Genomic DNA, 19881 nt, shown 5'->3' on the forward strand with positions numbered 1-19881 from the left:
CAAACAGTGCTGACAACATAACACTGCAACTACAAAATACTTTTGTGAGCCACTGTACCCATTTATGCAAAGAATATTTGCATTGAATTAATTAACTCTTCTTAAATACTGCCAAATACATTGACAGCAGTAATAGACAAACAGATATTATAATATGTAAGTGGAAACCCAAAATTTATCTGAATTTAATGAGTATTTACTGGAGCTCACTTATGTGATAATTTCACAGGGTGTAGTGAATGTCAAATTTTTATGTTGTCGATGACAAGTATTTAAATACCTTCTTTACAACTAAAGAATGTGTATAACATATAAAATTATATGAGAATGGACCTATAGCCCAAAAAACTAAATACAAAACAGGACAACATTGAGAGAGTTACATAACTACCAAACTGTTCCATAATACAAGGTCACAAAAATGAGAACCTGACATATTACAGTGTACAGAAGGTAAAAAATTAAATAGAAAACGACATATAAATCAGAAAATCAAATATAAGCATGACAACACTGAAAGATTTATGTATGTGACTTGAATACACAACTTGAGGCTCAGTTTATATGATAATATATCTTACCATTTTTTTAAGTTTTAAGGCTGTTCCTCACTGTGTTTCATAAACTACTCCAAACTCTAAAATGACATGGCTAAAAGAAATTGCCTCAGAAGCTCTTTAAATGTAGTTTTGTTGTGTATTTTGCATTTAATTTCTGAAGAGAGAGCATGGAATACCTTTATACCAGAATATTATACACCCTTCTGCTCTACTTTCAAATTTCTCCATTTACTGTGGAAATCATGCTTCCTCCTTGTATTGCAGGGGTGGTATTCACAGTTACTTTTGTATAAATCAGTGTCTTTACTTATGAAATGTATATGTAAATATAGGTATTGAGAAGTAGTTGCAAGAACTTCCAGTTTCCAGAATAAGCTTTTGCAACTGCATTTAGATGCCACACATCATACTTACAATACACTTCTGAGCAATTAATATTTTCTTAGCTTGAGGTTGATTTTCCCAGAAAATGATTCCATATGACATCAGAAAATGGAAATAACCATACCATGCTGTATTTTTAGTGCTTTAAGTTTCCACTGTAAAAGAGATAATTTGCAGTGCAAAGACTGATGAGCTGAGTCTCTTGTAAGAACCAAATATAGGATGACCCACTTTTCTCTACAGTCAATCTTAACAACCAGAAACTTCATTACTGCAACTCTTTCTGTCACCTGTGTGGCATATTTAACAGATATTTCTTCCTCAGTTTTGGCAATTGAGGTTACTGAATGTAATTAGTCTTATTAAAGTTTAGTGAAAGACCATACACCATTGAATCAAATGTATAAGAATATTGTTAATAGACTCCTAAACATTTTCACATTTACAACCATTAACTATTATATTTGTGTCATCTTCAAAGATGATAAAATTACACTGCATCATTGTAGAATAAGGTAAATCATTTATAAACATCAGGGACAGTAAAGGACCAAACATAGATCCCTGTGGCACTCCACAATTAATGCCTGTTCGTTCTCATGGTGCCACTACACAAATTGCCTGATATACCTAAGATGATTGTCCGTGTTGTATCTTTCAAGTATAGCTTTAGCCAGGTATTTGCTACAACACTTATTCCTGAATAGTCTGCCTTCAGCTGTAGTATTTGGTGGTTCACAGGGTCAAAGGCTTTAGATAAATCAGAAAATAAGTACGTTATCTCCATTTTCTTATTTAGAGATTCCAAAACCTTAACTCTAAAAACATAGATTGATTGTTCAGTTGACAGACCTTTTCACAAACTAAACTGATTTTTCCTAAGAATGTTGAATTCGTGTAGATTTCTGAAATCCTAGAAAACATATGCTTTTCAAGTATCTTTGAAAATATAATCAGGAGAGATGCTGGCCTGAAATTTGTAACACTGGTTTTCTCACATTTCTTGAAGAGAGACTTGATTAGAGCATACTAGACCTTCAGGGATGATTCCTTGTTGCAACGATTCCTTGTTGCAACATTTTGGTTCTGGTATTATAATCATGTTTTGCATTATTTTTGTAATAAAAGACATGTTGGAAATGACAAAGGACATCAATGAGTATATGTACTGAGAAATAGTAGTTAGAATACCAAGTTTCTTAAAGAGGTCTCTACATGGTGATCTAGGACTGACACCAGATATAATTCTAATGACTCGTTTCTCAATTTTGAAAATGATTCTTTGTGAGAGGAGTTTCCCCAAAAAGATGATTCCATAACTAATTAGTGAATGGAAGTAGCCTGAATAAACTAACTTCTTCATTTTTAAATCACCTATTTCTGCTATCATGCGTACTGCAAATGTAGCTGAATTAAGGCATTTCATTATGTCTAGAGTGTGAGTTTTCCAATTTAGATTGTGGTCAATTTGTAGCCCTAAAAATTTGACACTGTCTACAGTTTTAATTTCATTGCTTGAATACATTATACATATAGGGTCAGATATTCTTTGTGAGCTACTAAACAGTATGTACTTTGTCTTATCAAAATTCAGTGACAATCCATTTGTTGTGAACCACCAACCTTACAAATATTTCATTAGCTGATTGCTCAGTGAGATTTGTATCATCTGCAAATAAGACAGAATTTGCAGTTTGTGACACTGCATATGGATCGTTGTTAAAATACAGGGTGGTCCGTTGATCGTGACCGTGCCAAATATCTCACGAAATAAGCGTCAAACGAAAACAAACTACAAAGAATGAAACTTGTCTAGCTTGAAGGGGGAAACCAGATGGCGCTATGGTTGGCCCACTAGACGGTGCTGCCATAGGTCAAATGGATATCTACTGTGTTTCTTTAAATAAGAACCCGCACTTTTTATTACATATTTGTGTAGTACGTAAAGAAATATGAATGTTTTAGTTGGACCACTTTTTTCGCTTTGTGATAGATGGCACTGTAATAGTCACAAACGTATGGCTCACATTTTTAGATGAACAGTTGGTAACAGGTAGGTTTTTTAAATTAAAATACAGAATATAGGTACTTCTAACATTTTATTTTGGTTGTTCCAATGTGATAGATCTACCTTTGTGAACTTATCATTTCTGAGAATGCATGCTGTTACAGATTGATTACCTGTAAATACCACATTAATGCAATAAATGCTCAAAATGATGTCTGTCAACCTCAACACATTTGGCAACACGTGTAACGACATTCCTCTCAACAGCGAGTAGTTCGCCTTCCGCAATGTTCGCACATGCACTGACAATGCGCTGACGCATGTTGTCAGGTGTTGTCAGTGGATCACAACAGCAAATATCCTTCAACTTTCCCCACAGAAAGAAATCCGGGGACGCCAGGTCTGGTGAACGTGCAGGCCATGGTATGGTGCTTCGATGACCAATCTACCTGTCATGAAATATGCTATTCAATACCGCTTCAACCGCACGTGAGCTATGTGCCGGACATCCATCATGTTGGAAGTATATCGCCATTCTGTCATGCAGTGAAACATCTTGTAGTAACATCGATAGAACATAACGCAGGAAATCAGCACACATTGCACCATTTAGATTGCTAATGATAAAATGGGGGCCAATTATGCTTCCTCCCCTATCACTATCACTGGTCACTATCAATGGACCATCCTTTGTAATAGGAACAACAAGGGACATAAAATAGAGTCCTGGTGCACCCCTTGTCTGATGGTTTCATATTTTTAATGACTATTGTTATGTAGTGAACCTGATACAGACACACACTGTTTTCTATTAATAGGATAAGATGTGAACCATGAGCCTGCTACTCCTGTTATCCCATAATATTTTAACCTTTGTATATCATGCTTAACACAATCAAAAGCTTTAGCCAAATCACAGAATATTCCAAGTGGTAATAACTTTTGATTTATTGATTCTAATACATCATCTGTAAAAGTGAATATAGCTTGATCAGTTGACAATCCTTTCCGAAATCCAAACTGATTGTGAATGAGAATATTTTCCTGTACTAAGTGTTTATAAAGTTTACTGCACATAACCCTTTCAAACACTTTTGAAAATATTGCCAATAATGAAACAGGATGGAAATTTGCCACTGATGATTTGTCTCCTTTTTTGTGTAATGGTTTGACAATAGCATACTTAAGCCTATCGGGAAAAGTACCATTGTGGAGGTATTTATTACATAAGTAACTCAGTATGTCACAAAGTTCTGAGGAGCAATATTTAATTATGGTAGTGCTGATATCATCATAACCACTGGAACATTTGTTTTAAAGAGAGCCAATAATATTAGAAATCTCTTTCGGTGAGGTAGGATATAGTTGAATTTTGTCAAACTTCTGCGGAAATGCATTTTTAAATATTTTAAGCTGTCTTCTGCAAACCTAAATTATCTGCTACTGAAAGGAAGAAGTTGTTGAAAGTGTCTGCAATTTTGGAGGTATGTCTAATCAACTCATTATTTACATTTAACATAATCATTGTATTAACTCTGAAAGAAAGCATTTGCACCAGTAACTGAAAATTACTTGACAGAACATAAAACCAAAGGTAACAATGTTGTAAGTAAAATGTTTCAGTCATTAGCTTTGTGGTGTCAATAGGTCATATCGACCATGAACAACATGATATTTGACTGAGATCAGACAGTCAAGCCACCATGTTATTCTAGCAGTCTGCATTTATGTCTCTTGCTTTGTACATGTGTATGACTACTGTGGAAATATATATTTATGTGCAGATGTTTGTGGGACAATTTGTTCAGTATACCTCTACATGCATCATGTTTCCATACTGGTGACCCCAAAGTTTGCACGTCTTCTGTGACTACTGCGCTGTGTGTTGTAGCATCGACAGGTTATGTGCATGCCACCATGGTCGGCTCACCCGACACTTTGTTCGAAGATTTGGAAGCTCATCAAAGATCACTGGACCTCTTCATTCCTTTGCCAATGACTGGTTCTACATTAATTCACAGCAATTCATGATCTCTAGCCACAGTAAACTAACTTTGTCGCTCTACGACGGTCAAGTGCTACACCGCTGACACAAACAATGGACTCGGGTTTCATGTCACTGGACTGTGCTCGCCAATGTGTGAAGTTTGAAGTGAACAGTATTCAGAACTGTGTACCTACTGATTGATCATATAATGCTCAAAGTGATCTACATTCGCACACTTACTTTGACTCTCAACGAGCTGCAATGACAGTTATTATGGTGCCGTGTGCAGCACCGCCATTACTGTAAAATGCACCCGGCCACTATCAACCATGACCTGGTCCGGTTTTGCCTTGTTTGCAAACTAATATAGGACATTTTAGTGCGCACAGTTCTCCATACTCACCCCTGAGACCGGTCTCTCAAGTTTTCGACCATGTCGGTTTGAGTGCATCATTCGGTGTTTCGCCCTTAACAAACTGAAGTGACTATCTGCAAATTCCACCAGTCATTTATAGCCCGGGGGCCCTGGTTCCATCTGCTCAGCTGCTTGGCTCTCCCACAGCACTGCCTGTGTCTGCCATGATGGACTTCCACGTTATTTCCAAGGTGGGTCAATTCAAATCAGTGTCTGTAGCCTACGGCCCAGTTTACAGGACCGCAACACCTACCGCACAACCTCCCGTTCCCATGGTACTGACCGTGTCTGGCGCGTGGTGTTTTCGCAACACATCAAGGACAATGCAACCTGCGGTTGCTATGGACGTTTTTGCCAGAAACACACCCACGCCTACCACACCGGCCTGCTGTACAGCCTCTTCTGTAACAGACCAGAGGGATTTTTAGCGAGACCAAAGTGGCCTTCGTCCCCACCTCCAAATCATCTGCTGAAGCTGCCACCTTTATATGAGGACAACCCTGTGTCATGGTTTGCGCTTGTCAAGCATCTTTTCGAGTTGCATCATGTGTCTGATGACAGCTCTAAACTCCTGTGTCTCGTCACATTCCACCATGATCATTCAGACTTAAGTTGCAATCTACTCCTCTCACCACCGCCTCCGCCAAAATACGAGTTCACAAAGAAGATGAGCATTAAATTACTTGCCTGCTCACCACAAAAATTAATCATCAAGATCTTGTACGAGGAACACCTGGGGTGCTGAACCCCATCACAACTCTGGCGCCACCTTGGGTTACTTGTAAGTGAGCATACCATGCTGGACATCACTCTGTGGGTGGTGTGCTCTGCCAAGCTGCCTACTGACCTACAGATCCACTTGCTACTGCACTCCTTTGAGTCAATCGGCTCTTGCCTCCGCATCGCAGACCAACTGTATTCATTGCTACAACAATGCCAGCCAGCTCACCGCCCACCGTTAGTTGGCACAACTGCTCCCGCTTACTGGCCATTTGCTGGCAGAGGCAGGGCTCGCTCCACTTCTGCACCTTCTACATCGCCTGGCAGCATCCACCTGCTCTCTTCACTGTCTGGGCACTCCAGGATCACCCACGCACTATACTGGCTGGTATACATGCCAGAACAAATCAACGAGGCCAAGACTCCTCTGCTGCCGCAGCCAGCACCACCACCACCACGTCCACTCGTCCACCCTGTTGAGGGGTCGTTTGTAAGTGACTGACATTTTGTCAAGGCTCACTTTCCTAGTCAACACTGGTGCTGACGTGTCTATCATACCTACATTGATGGCTCCCCCCATCTTTTCACCGACAAGGTCACTTCTACAAGCTGTCAATGCATCAACATTACAAACCTCAGGCTCTGTCAAAGTTACAGTGCAGCTGTCTCATTCTCTGCGTTTTCCGTGGACTTTCTACATTACCAACATTGATGAACCAATTCTCAGTATGGACGTTTTGTCCCATTGCAAACTCTCTCTGACCGAAGTTCAGTGCTCAGTGCTACACAATCCCACTAACACTCAGATATTGTGCTCCCACACTTATGTTCCCTGCTCTGCTTCTCTCGCGACATGTGAGTCAGTAAGCAAGTGCTCCACTCCTGCAGGTGACATTGTGACCTGTGTAACTTATCTACTGTCAGAATATGACTTGGTGGCACAACTCCGCTGGGACAACAATGAGCTGAAACAAAGCATCGTACACACCTACAACGAGCTTGCTGAGGTTCATAACTCGCTGCTGAAACTGCAGTCCACAGTTCCACCACCTAATCGAGCATCTCCAGCTGATACCAACTTGAACACTTATCAGGTTAGTCCAAACACAGTAATCGCGTTTGACAATTTACGCCTGGTAGACTCCGCACCCCCGACGCGCTCGCCAAGTTCAGTGCCTTGTGTTGCAAACATTGCTTTTAATAACAGTTTCAAGCATGATGCGACCATGCACACCATGCAAGCAGCTGTCTTGCATGTTGATAAACATTCCCCCTCTCTCACGCTTCAGCCACGTGACTCGGCAGCCATCGCTGTTCCACGCACAATGCCAATGCTGGTCTCGCCCTTGCCGGTTATCGAGTGCAAGGTTGACAGCAGACATTCACCGCACGTTCCGACCCACTCCGCACTACACACGCAGCTGCCCATTCCACAGGAGCACACGCCATGCTCATGTACTAGGTTTGCAACTTTTGGGCTGCCCTTTCCCACTCACACTAACAGCTAAGCCTCATCACCACCCACTCATCCAAAAACTTCATGTCAGGACAATGATCAGTCTCGTGTGCAGTTCTCAGTTTCTTCTGTCACTGATGGAATGATGCACAAGATTGTTACCACTGCTGGCCCTCCTATTAGGCAAAATGTTAGATGCCTCAACCCTATTAAGTTGCGCATGGCCTGGCAGCAAATCAACGAACTTTTGAAGGCAGGTATCCTGCAACCGTCAGACAGTAACTGGATTTCACCAATTCACCTCGCCCTCAAACATGACAGTTCTTTCTGAATGTGCGGTGATTACAGATGTCTCAATACTCGTACCATTATGGACAATTACTCCATGCCTAACATATATGAGTTCACTCGTGTGTTATCGGGCGCTACAATCTTCAGTGTTATTGACTGTAAACGTGCCTACCACCAGATTCCTGTGGAACCAGAAGACATTGCTAAAACAGCTACTATCATGCCACTTGGTTTGTTCCAATACAACTTCATGCCGTTCGGCCTGAAAGACATGGCACAAACATGGCAGCAATTCATTGACTCCATCTTACGACAGTTCGAGTTTTGCTTTGCATATCTGGATGACATACTCATTTTCAGCAAATCGGCTGAGGAGCATAAAAATCATTTATCCACAGTCCTCCAGACTTTGAACTCCAATGGTATCAAGGTCAACAAAGACAAATTCCAATTATGCCAGCGTTCTGTCACTTTCTTGGGTTACACCGTCTCCACTGACAGAATACAGCCTCCCAAATCTCACATGCAGGCCATCACGTCAATGCCGCCCCCTGCTACTTACAAAGAACTCCTACGTTTCCTGGCCACAATAAATTACTACTGCTGTCACCTGCCCTCTTCCACCGCTGTGCAAGCCCCGCTGATAGACATGCTGTCTGGTAAACAGACTTAAGGACTCAAACTTGTTCACTGGACTGCACCTATGCTGGAGGCCTTCAATGCTCTAGAGATTTCTTTAGCTCACGCCGAGATGCTCGCCCACCTCGACCCCTCGGCTGAGTTGTTCATCACTCCAGACGCCAGTGACATCACAGTGGGAGTGGTACTACAGCAACACAAGGCAGACATGGTTTCCCCTCTTTGTTTCTTCTCTAAAAAACTTTCAACAGCTCAGAAGAAATATCCACTTTCGATAGAGAACTTCTTGCGGTCTACGAGGCTGTCAAACACTTCCACCCCGACTTGGAGGGTCACTCATTCTTCATCCTCACTGCTCACAAGCCACTCGCAGATGCTTTCTCCAACTGCCCCACCCCAGGACCCACCCCCTCGGCGTTTTTGCCAACTTGATCTAGTCTCCCAATTCACAACTGACGTACGCTACATCAAAGGCGTGGACAATGTCGCCGCAGATTTTTTCTCGTGGGTCAATACCATCATAGACTTATCGGACCTAGCCACCTTACAAGCCTCTGCCATGGAATCTCAAGCTCTCCACGCGGACCGTCAAACATCCCTTGTATTTACCAAAGCTAAATTCCCTGGCGTTGTGGATGAGGTGTGGTGCAGTTCTTCTACCAGTACCTTAAGCCCGTTGCTCTCACGAACCCCTCCCCCTCCCCTCGCCCCCTGAGTTGGCAGGCCTTCAACACGCTGCATAACCTCGCTCACCCTGGCATCCCTGCCACTACATGGCTCGTCTCTGAGTGTTTTGTTTGGAAAAATATAAAACAGGACTGTCAGACCTGGGCACGCAGCTGCATCCCCTGTCAACGCAACAAAATCGGCCGCCACAACACCCCACCACTCGGCAGGTTCAACATTCCCCCAGGATGATTTCACCATGTACATATTCGTCTTATCGGTCCTCTTCCACCGTCAGAGGGCCACAGATACATTCTGTCCACAATCGACCACATGTCCCACTGGGTAGAGGCAGTTCCTTTACCCAACATCACGGCTGAGACCGTGGCCAAGGGTTTCATCTACTCACGGATTGCTAGGTTCTGTTGTCCGACCACCATCACCACTGACCAGGGTTGGCAGTTTGAGTCTGCCCTGTTCAGCATTTTATGTAACATCTGTGGCATAAGGAAAATTCATACCACAGCCTACCACCACAAATCAATGGGTTGGTAGAACAGTGGCACTACAGTCTAAAAATGGCCCTCATGTGCCACGACTGCCTCTCGTACGAAGCCCTTCCATGGGTGCTCCTTGGCCTTTGCTCAACTTTCAAGCCCGACTTACAGGAAACTATCTCAGAATTCACTTTCAGGGAGAACCCTGTCCTACCAGGGGAACACATTCAGCCTCAGGTAGCCGAAGATTCCTCGCCCCCACCCCCCGCCCTTCCCAGATTTCATAAGCAGCATGCACACTCACTTCAAACATGTGTGCCTGGTGTACTCGTTGTTAACTTACTCATTTCTTAGATAACTGAAAAATTCCAGAATGAGACTTTCACTCTGCAGCGGAGTGTGCGCTGATATGAAACTTCCTGGCAGATTAAAACTGTGTGCACCGACCGAGACTCGAACTTGGGACCTTTGCCTTTCGCGGGCAAGTGCTCTACCATCTGAGCTACCGAATCACGACTCACGCCCGGTCCTCACAGCTTTACTTCTGCCAGTATCTCGTCTCCTACCTTCCAAACTTTACAGAAGCTATCCTGCGAAACTTGCAGGAGAGCTTCTGTAAAGTTTGGAAGGTAGGAGACGAGATACTGGCAGAAGTAAAGCTGTGAGGACCGGGCGTGAGTCGTGCTTCGGTAGCTCAGATGGTAGAGCACTTGCCCGCGAAAGGCAAAGGTCCCAAATTCGAGTCTCGGTCGGTGCACACAGTTTTAATCTGCCAGGAAGTTTCAACTGAAAAATTGTTTGTGGAATCTTATCTGGTATATTGTGGTAGGACCACACTCTCACTACGTGTTTTTGAACAGGAATAATACTACCAGTTCCAGCACAATTTCAGCAAGAATTAGTTTTTTAGTAGCTGCTGACAGATTACACACTGCAGATCTAGGGGTTTTTCGTAGTTTTGTCTGCAAAATAATCTTTCCAACATCAAGCATGGCCTGGGTTTTCTTCTGTTTGAAATAAACTCCACCGGATCTGAAATACTTGCACCTACAAATTATATTTATTCATAGTTTTTTACTAGGAACTACACCAATTTCACTATCAACATTGATAATCTAAATCCAGTATACTACACTTGTCACATAAGTACATCTGTCTTCCTCCAATACTGACAAAGAAGTGGTGGGCAAGCTAACATGAGCCCGGAAATTTCAGATATTCCTGCTTCCTAAATTCTTTGGTCTACTGACCTTATAAACTCCAACATTTAACATCTTAAACAAGTCCATTATTTATCATAAAAGAACATATCCATAATTAAATAAATTAAACACGGTTTCTGGCAACATAATGAAATTACCTTAACTCTTTACTGTGGCCATCATACTTTTCACTTCAGATAAACTTTATCTCTGATGGTTGAATACATTACAATAGCCCACCAGGACTTACAAGTGTACCCTTGTCCACTTGTCAGTCCGATACAGAAATTGCATCACTGTCTTGGCTTGTATAAAACTTTTTGTCACAACTCTAGTAAATTTTTCATTCTTACATCACCCATTGACTCCCTTCTTTGTATCAGAACAGTAATTACATAAACACATATGTCAGTTTGTTGCCCAGAAATGTACAATAAAATAATACTAAAGTTAAAACATTTTCTCATATTAGAATAAACATAGCACTAACTCCTATATCATCACTGATGTTACAAAAGTATTTCAGTTCAACAATACTATTCTCTCATGAACCTTGTAGATTATGTGATAGATATCAAGATTAAGAGGTGAAATAAGCCAACATAAAGTATAAGTATCTGTGTTGTGTGATCAACACAGCTGAATAAAAACCGTTATTAATGGTAAGCATGATGCAAAACAAAAGCACACTTGGATATACAAGAAAGTTTAGTCTGTTAACTACAGAACATATTTTATAATCATTATGGTCTATTTAAGTGAATGAGCAAGATTTCCAAAATTATGAGATTTGCTATTCTCATACTGTTGGGGTGGGTGACATGTATTGTCTCCTAGCATCACCATTAAAATAAAAATCCCTCATTTATCAAGTTTACATATTTTGCAGTTCATTAAATACTGTACAATTACTTAAACAAGCATGTTGGAATCATGAAATCTAATCTTATAACAGAATTAACTGGCAACCAGTCTAGATACAACATTTTGCATGAGATATGTTACTTGGCTTAGTATAGTGATTGTAATTTGTTCCTGTGACTATATCTCACAGCATTTCGTTTTTCCAATAAAATTCTTTCCAGATAAAGGCATGTTTGTAGGCTCAATTTGTCCTTTTCTCAATATACGGCTTCAAAGAAACAACATTCCTAAGACCAAACAGCTTTCTTGACTTGGGATATACTAATTGGTATGCATTTGTGTGGGGGTTCTCAATAATCTAAAATAGCCTAATGAAAATATCAAAAAACTTCTTAAGTTCTGTTGTTAGTAACTTCGATCGTTCATGGGATTTCACTAAGACATGGTTGACTACTCTGAATGTGGTAACCTTTATTTTACTATCATGTCTGTTTTTCCTAGCTTCACCTGGTTTCTTCATGGTTTTCTTCACAATCTTTTCATTTTTTTCATTAATATTAAGGGACATTGTGGAAAGTCTATTAATACAGAAATAAGATTCGCTGGTCTGAGATGAAACATAATTTCATATGGTGAAAATCCAGTAGAGCTATGCTGCAAGCTGTTCATGATGTCCTCAAAGTTGTTTACATGGTCGGACCAACTAGGGTGTTTGTCACTACAATATGCCCTGCAAAGTGTCCCTACTTCTCTCATGTACCTTTCTGCTGGGTTTGAAGATGGGTTATACACGGATATCAAGATGTGTTTTGTGTTAGATTTTTCCATGAATGCTTTGCGGTTTTTTGAAACAAATTGTGAACCATTATCAGATAGTATGGCATTAGGTTGTCCTACACTCTTGAAGTAATCTCTCTCAAACTTTGTAATGATCTCTTTACTCATAGCTTTTCAAACAGGATAAAGTTTAATTAATTTGGAGAAAAACATCAACCATGACAAATATAAAACAATGGCCACCTTTGCTTTTAGGTAAAGGACCATAAAAGTCTAAAGCTAGTAAATCTAATGGCTTATCTGGAATAATGTTTTGAATTTCTTCCTGACATGTTCTGTTACTAACTTTTACTCTTTGACATTTGTCGCATGTTGATATTTCATTCCTCACCTTCTTTACCATGTTATAAAAGTAGATGTTTTCTTGTAACTTTTTTACACATTTCTGTATTCCACAGTGACCATAACTTTCATGGGTGTACTTTACTAACTTGTCTGCATCACACTCTGGCCAACATAGCTTCCAATTGTCAGAGTTCACATCTGTTCTTCTAAAGAGTGTTCTCTTAAAGACCTTATAGTATTTGCCAAGTTTATTGCACCCTCTTTTTCCTAAACAGTCCTTAACCAATTTCCAATTAGGATTATTATTTTGCCCCCTTCTGACATTATTGCAAAGTGGCCTTATGAGCTTTTCATCTCGGATTCTCTTCATGTATCTTATTTTAAATTCTTTTTATTCCTCTTGATCAAAGAATTCCTCATCTCCTCCTATTGGTAACCTGGATAAAGCATCAGCTACTACATTTTCTAACCCCTTAATATACTCAATTTCATAGTCGAACTGTTTCATGAACATTGTCCATTATGATATAGTCTACACTCCTGTAAATAACTTAAAGTTTTGTGGTCTGAATACACTTTTATCTTGTGTCCTAACAGGTATGTTTTAAATTTTGTAAACACTGAGTGCACCATGAGTAATTCTTTTTCTGTGATGGTGTAAGTTCTCTCATGTTTAAGTAACAGTCTACTGGCAAATGCAATAGTGCAATGAAGATTTTTTCCATTCACAACTTTCTTGTGAAATAGTTCTGCTCCTAGTCCATAATCGCTACTGTCAGTGTGAAGACAAAATGGCAAACTCAAATCTGGTCTGTGTAAAAGATTGTTCTTACAAAGTTCATTCTTAATTTTCTCAAATGCTTTCTGACACTCTTTGGACCAATTCCATGTAGCATTTTGTCTAAGTAAGTTGCTTAAACATGCTTCATTAAAGCATTGTCCATTTATATATTTTCGATAGAATCCGCAGATTCTGTAGGAAGATTTCAATTGTTTTCGGTATCTAGGAGATGGAAAGTTTATGATGGATTTCATTTTCTCAGGGTCCGCACTTAACTTCAAATGATCCTCCCAACTTTAATTTGACACTAATATATCATCTTCATAAATGGTTAATTCTGACACAACTTCTTGGCCAAGTACATAGTCTAGTGCACTTATAAATTCTGCAACTGATGAGTTTAACCCAAAAGGCACTACACAATATTGGTAACATCTCCCATTCTATAAGAAAGCAGTGTACTTTGTAGAACTAATTGCAAGAGGTACCTGATGAAAACCTGAAGTTAGGTCAAGGCTTGACATAATTTTGATATTTTTAAATTTATATAACAACTTTTCGATGTTCTCTGTGTGGTCAGTTTCTCTGTCTAAACATTTGTTTAACTGTCTGGAATCTAGTACTAATCTGACTTGTGTATTAGGTTTATTTACAATGACCAAGGGATTATTATAAAGACTTGTACTCCTCTCAATGATTTCACAGACTTCCATCTTTTGTAATTCTTTCAAGACTGGAATACTGTACATTTTGTAAAGAAAGGTTCATGTGGCTTCAACTGTGAAGTACATTGGTATCCAATTACTTTACCTGGTATGTTGCTGAATACATCACTACATTCACACACAAATAACTTCAACTCTTGTTTCTGGTTCTCAGTTAGTTCTCTAGCTTTGGCTACTTTTTCATTTACCAACTTTTCAAACTCTATCTCATCTGTATCAAAATCTGTGACACAGCTTTCAATGTACTTACCTTCTTTTGTAAAGTCAATACTGTTCACAGTCTTATTCATACATGACACATTTGATGTAAGAAGTTTCATAGCAATGACTTCACCACTTATGAGCTTTTCATCTTGGATTCTCTTCATGTATCTTATTTTAAATTCTTTTTATTCCTCTTGATCAAAGAATTCCTCATCTCCTCCTATTGGTAACCTGGATATTCATAGCAATGACTTCACCACTTGGTAGAGTCAACATTAATTTCTGTCCTACCCAATCAAATGCTGCACATAGCTTTATTATCCAAGACATGCATAGGATAAAATCCTCTGTGAGATCAGGAATAGCGAGACACCCATGTGACCATGATATTCCTTCAAATCGAAAGTAATAAAAGCCTGACTTCTTACTTATTTACTGTGCCTCCCAGTAGCACCTCTTATTTTAATTCCTATTACAGGTAACTCAACATAATCCTTATTAGCTTTCAGTTTTTTACTTAATGATACTGATATTACCAGATACTTGACTTCCTGTGTCCACTAAACACTTTCCTTTCCATGATCCTATCTGTACATCAGTAAACGGACTGGTTACATCAAAGTCAAAGTTTTTGTTAATATTCTCATGTAATAAGTCATCTTCAGTTTCACTAAATCCATATCCCTTCCTAACGTCCTTACCTGTATCATTACTTCCAGAGTTACATGCTGTTATTATCCTTATTGCATTTTCTTTGGCCTGATTACTATTCCTGAATATTTCATTAATCCACCTACATTCATTTGTGCTATTGTGTGTCTCTCCTTTATATTAATCTCTTAACATTTATGCAATGTGGTACTTAATTCTACGCCACCATTCTGGATACAAAGTTTCACATAATATATCAAGTGTTACCTTTCTGAAATTTTCATCATTCTTAATGGCACTACTGTTAATCCATAAGTTAAACAACAATTGCTCCCTATCTGACATTTCATCATCTACTCCCCTAATACTGTTAAGATTACCTACTGTCAATTCCCTCTCATTGTTTTTCTTGCATGTATTAATATCAAATAGTTCATTGACTAAAATTCTGGCATGCTTATCAAATTGTCAACTGTGTTCATGTGTACCTCACTAACTTCATTACTATCCTCTTTTATATTAGTAATGGCTAAAGCTTCCAACTCCTTACTTACACCAATAAAACATATTTCTTCACTACTATCCTCAATCTCCTTTTCTTCCCAATCAACATTACAAAAATTATCCTCTTGATCCTCTGCCCCCATACCTTCAGTATGCAGATACACATTTAAATCATCTGTGCAATTTTCATTACTAGCCCACCAGACTCTTCCATAAGTTCTCTAATTCTTAACACACTTTGATCATTTGAACAACTATTTTCCAGCAAGGTGTCCCTCTCAGCCCAAATCAGTGTCTTTAAATAACTTACCTTTTGTTTCTGGTTTATTTGTATGACATATATTATTTGTAACAGATACCACATTAATGGGAAAACACTTCTCTTTAAAATAATTACTCATTATGTCACTGGTATTTTTCTGTTTAGTTTGACAGTTTGGGTTGGCCCTTTCCATTTGTGTATAAGTAGCTCCTACCTTGCGGACTGCCAATGGAGCCCTATTCAGTTTTTTAACTCCTGTATAGTTTCCTGTTCAGTTCTCTCCATACCATTATGACTATGCCACTCCTTTGGTTTATTTCCAAAGTGTCTGTTACCAAATTGATTATGATTATTTCTATATTACCCTTGTAATGGAAATCGTTTCCTTGTGATCCCTTGAAGTTGTACTGGTGATTTCTCTGATGAGAATCATTAGTTCCCAAATTATGTGGTTCGTTTTTATCATGTGGCGTGTTTCCCCAATTTATATATCCTGTCTTTTGAAAATTGTTTTGACTATGGTGTGGTGGTTTACTCGTTTTCTCAATAGTTCTGCCTAGTTTGTCTACTGTAATGGTACTTTGACTTCCGCAAAGTTATAATTTACGATCGCGCACGCAGAAGAGCGCTGCGCCAGCGACCGATTTTATAAATAATTTTGTTCTTTTTTTTTTTACTTTTGCGTAGTTGTTTGTTTTTAAGAACTAATGGATGACTCTCTCTCTCTCTTGTCTTGATACGAAAGACGTGTATTTTTCCGCGATGTGTTGAATGTGCTTTTGGTGAAAATTAAAATTACATTACAAAGCGATGTTGTTTCAATAGCTAATGAGGAGAAGATAATAATAAAAGGTAACACTACAATTGGCGTCCTGGTGACAGGACTCTTCGGATTTGATACAAGTGCAGTTTGGATTCGATACAAGTGCAGTCATTATAAATTTTGGACATTTTATCTAATTTTAACCACTTAATAGCATCAGAAAATGAATTTCGACTAAGTCTCATTCATTTCAATTGTAATGTTACGTGCATGAAATTTACAACAATATTGTTTTCCCTGTTATTAATTTGTGTTAATTTTCATTTTCATGTTGAGGAAATTAATTTGGTAAAAAAAAGAGAAGAGGATAACGTTCCATAAAATAATTTGCACGGACGCGAAAGAAAAAATTTTGGATTGAAAACTATATATTTGACACTACATTTGCAACATAAGACTGAAAAAAAAAAAAAAAATGGTGAGTACAGCAATTTACATTTTTTCCAGTTTCAAGCAGCCATCTGTACTTCCTTTATTCCGATCCATTTATTTCGAAATTATTTTTTTCAAATTGTAGTTAAAATTGATTTACTACTATTATTGCAAATGATAAGTGAAGAGCATATTCACAGTCATTTATTTGTGAGAGGGAAATTTCAGTGCCAATTTAATAATTCAATTTCTAATTAGAAATCATATAGAAATATCCATTTCCATAAGAGAAATTTCAGATTTCAACATATCATATTTAAAATTTTTTTTTTACCATTGGAAAATTTTATTTGCAATTAATTATGAAAATCCCAAGATGGACGCTAGACGCGTAGAAATTGTTTCCGCGGACGAGCTTAGTGAAAGTGACACATTGCAAAACATGTCCGACAGTCAAATGAATATTGAACTTAATAGAGAGGATGTTCAAGACATAATTTTACCGGATCGATTAAGACGACAACCCCTATATTTCAACAGATTTACAGGCGAATGGAGAGTGAGTACTACGCGACAAAACGTGACATTGGCAACGTCAACTTCAGAACCAGACATCAATCAGACACGAAAAAATGACGAAACTAAGACACAGGACTCTGACATGCTCAACCAGATTGTGAAGTTACTTGGTGACCAAAACAGAAAATTTGACACTTTAGACAAAAGATTTGACGCTTTAGACGAGAAAAATGACAATTTAAAACGTGACATTGGGAAATTTGACACTAAATTCGATGAACTGACACGGGACATAAAACAAAATTTTGAAAAACAATCGAGACAAATTGCCGACTTGACAGAAACCACCAGTAGTCTTGGAAGGAAATTTACTGACTTATCAGACAAGGTTACGAGACAAGAAAAGGTATTTGTGGAATTCAGTGACGAGACAAAAAATGACTTACAACGATGTAATGAGAAATGGTTAACAGTAGTTTTTGAACAACAGAAAACCAGTACCCAAGTTGACGAATTACGACAGTCACACAATTCCGTAAAAACAAACCAAGAACAACTTTTAAAATTTCAAAATGTACAGTATTTAACCAATATCGACCTCCGCTCATCATTTTGGCAGGTGAACCTCCATAAAAACAGTCGTACACTGCATTTCTATGTGAGGGACGTCGTTATCAATTTTGTGTTCTACCCTTTGGTCTACGAGTGAGTGCTGGAGTATTTATCGAAGCCTTAGATGCTGTTCTTGGACCACAATTGTTATCGCAAATCACAGTTTATGTTGACGACATTGTCATTGCCACCACTACTTGGGAAGAACATGTAAATCTTTTGAAGCAACTTCTGACTAAATTTTCTGACGCAGGTGTCACTATCAATTTATCAAAGACGAAATTAGGGAGGAGAGAAATCAAATTCGTTGGTCACATCATATCAACTGAAGGCATTTATCCAGACTCAAGAAAAATTGATGCAATAAAGAATTTTCCATCCCCACAGAATCGTAAACAACTCAAAGCCTTTCTTGGTCTATCTTCATTCTTCAGGAAATTTGTACCCTACCACCTTCTTAACAGTCCACATCATCTATCTTTACTCAAAAGAAATAATATTTGGAAATGGACAGAGTTCTGTCAGACAGATTTTGAAGCGATTAAGAATGCTTTAGTTAATGCACCGTTGTTATGTCATCCTGACATGACGTCAGACTTTTGCCTAGTAACAGATGCAAGTTCCTATGGGCTCGGAGCATTTTTATTCCAAATTCATGTAGAAGATGAACAAACAGTCATCAAACCTATAAGTTTTGCTAGCCGCACGCTCACTGAATGCGAAAAGTCATATTCAGTGACCGAGCGCGAAACACTTGCCATAGTATGGGCATTTCGCAAGTTTCGCTACTTTCTATGGGGAAAACATACTAAGCTTTATACTGATCATCAAGCTCTTTCTTTCCTGCTGTCATGCAAGTTATTACACCCACGTCTTGCACGCTGGTGTGCATCACTACAAGAATATGATTTTGATATTATATATATAAAAGGAGAATCCAACATTATAGTCGATGCTCTATCTCGTTTGCCACAAGACCTACAAGAATTTTCAGATGTGGCAGAACAAACATCAGTTTTAAAATTTTACTCGTGTATGACGATACATTTGCACCTTACTACAAAAACATGTGCAGGAAGTTAGCCATATTGCAGGACAATGATCCCAGGTGGATCCAGATAAAGAATAAATTACGTGCAGGAACAGACCTACATCTTGAAAAATATTACACGTTACACAAAGAAGTATTATTTCACCGACGAAACCCTGAATCACAGCATTGGTGTGTTTGCTTACCTGAAGCTCATGTTGATGATTTTATTTTATTTACACACAGAACTTGGGGACACTATGGTGTAACCAAATGTACAGATAAGATTATACAATATTGCTATATTCCAAATTTAAGGCGAAGAGTATTGAGTAATATTAGGAAATGCATCATATGTCAGAAAGCCAAATATTCTAATCGCACAAGCATGAATGAATTGCACCCAATCATACCTAAGAGGCCATTACAGCTAATTTCTTTAGATATTGCAGGACCCTAACCACAAGCACGTGGAGGAATGAAATACATCCCTGCTGTGTTAGATGTTTTCACAAAGTATTTAAAATTATATTCTTTACGTTCAGTTTCTACCACTGCTATTACCAGACGTCTATTAACAGATTATT

The sequence above is a fragment of the Schistocerca cancellata genome, chromosome 9 (assembly GCF_023864275.1).
Source record: "Schistocerca cancellata isolate TAMUIC-IGC-003103 chromosome 9, iqSchCanc2.1, whole genome shotgun sequence".
In the NCBI taxonomy this organism is placed as follows: domain Eukaryota; kingdom Metazoa; phylum Arthropoda; class Insecta; order Orthoptera; family Acrididae; genus Schistocerca; species Schistocerca cancellata.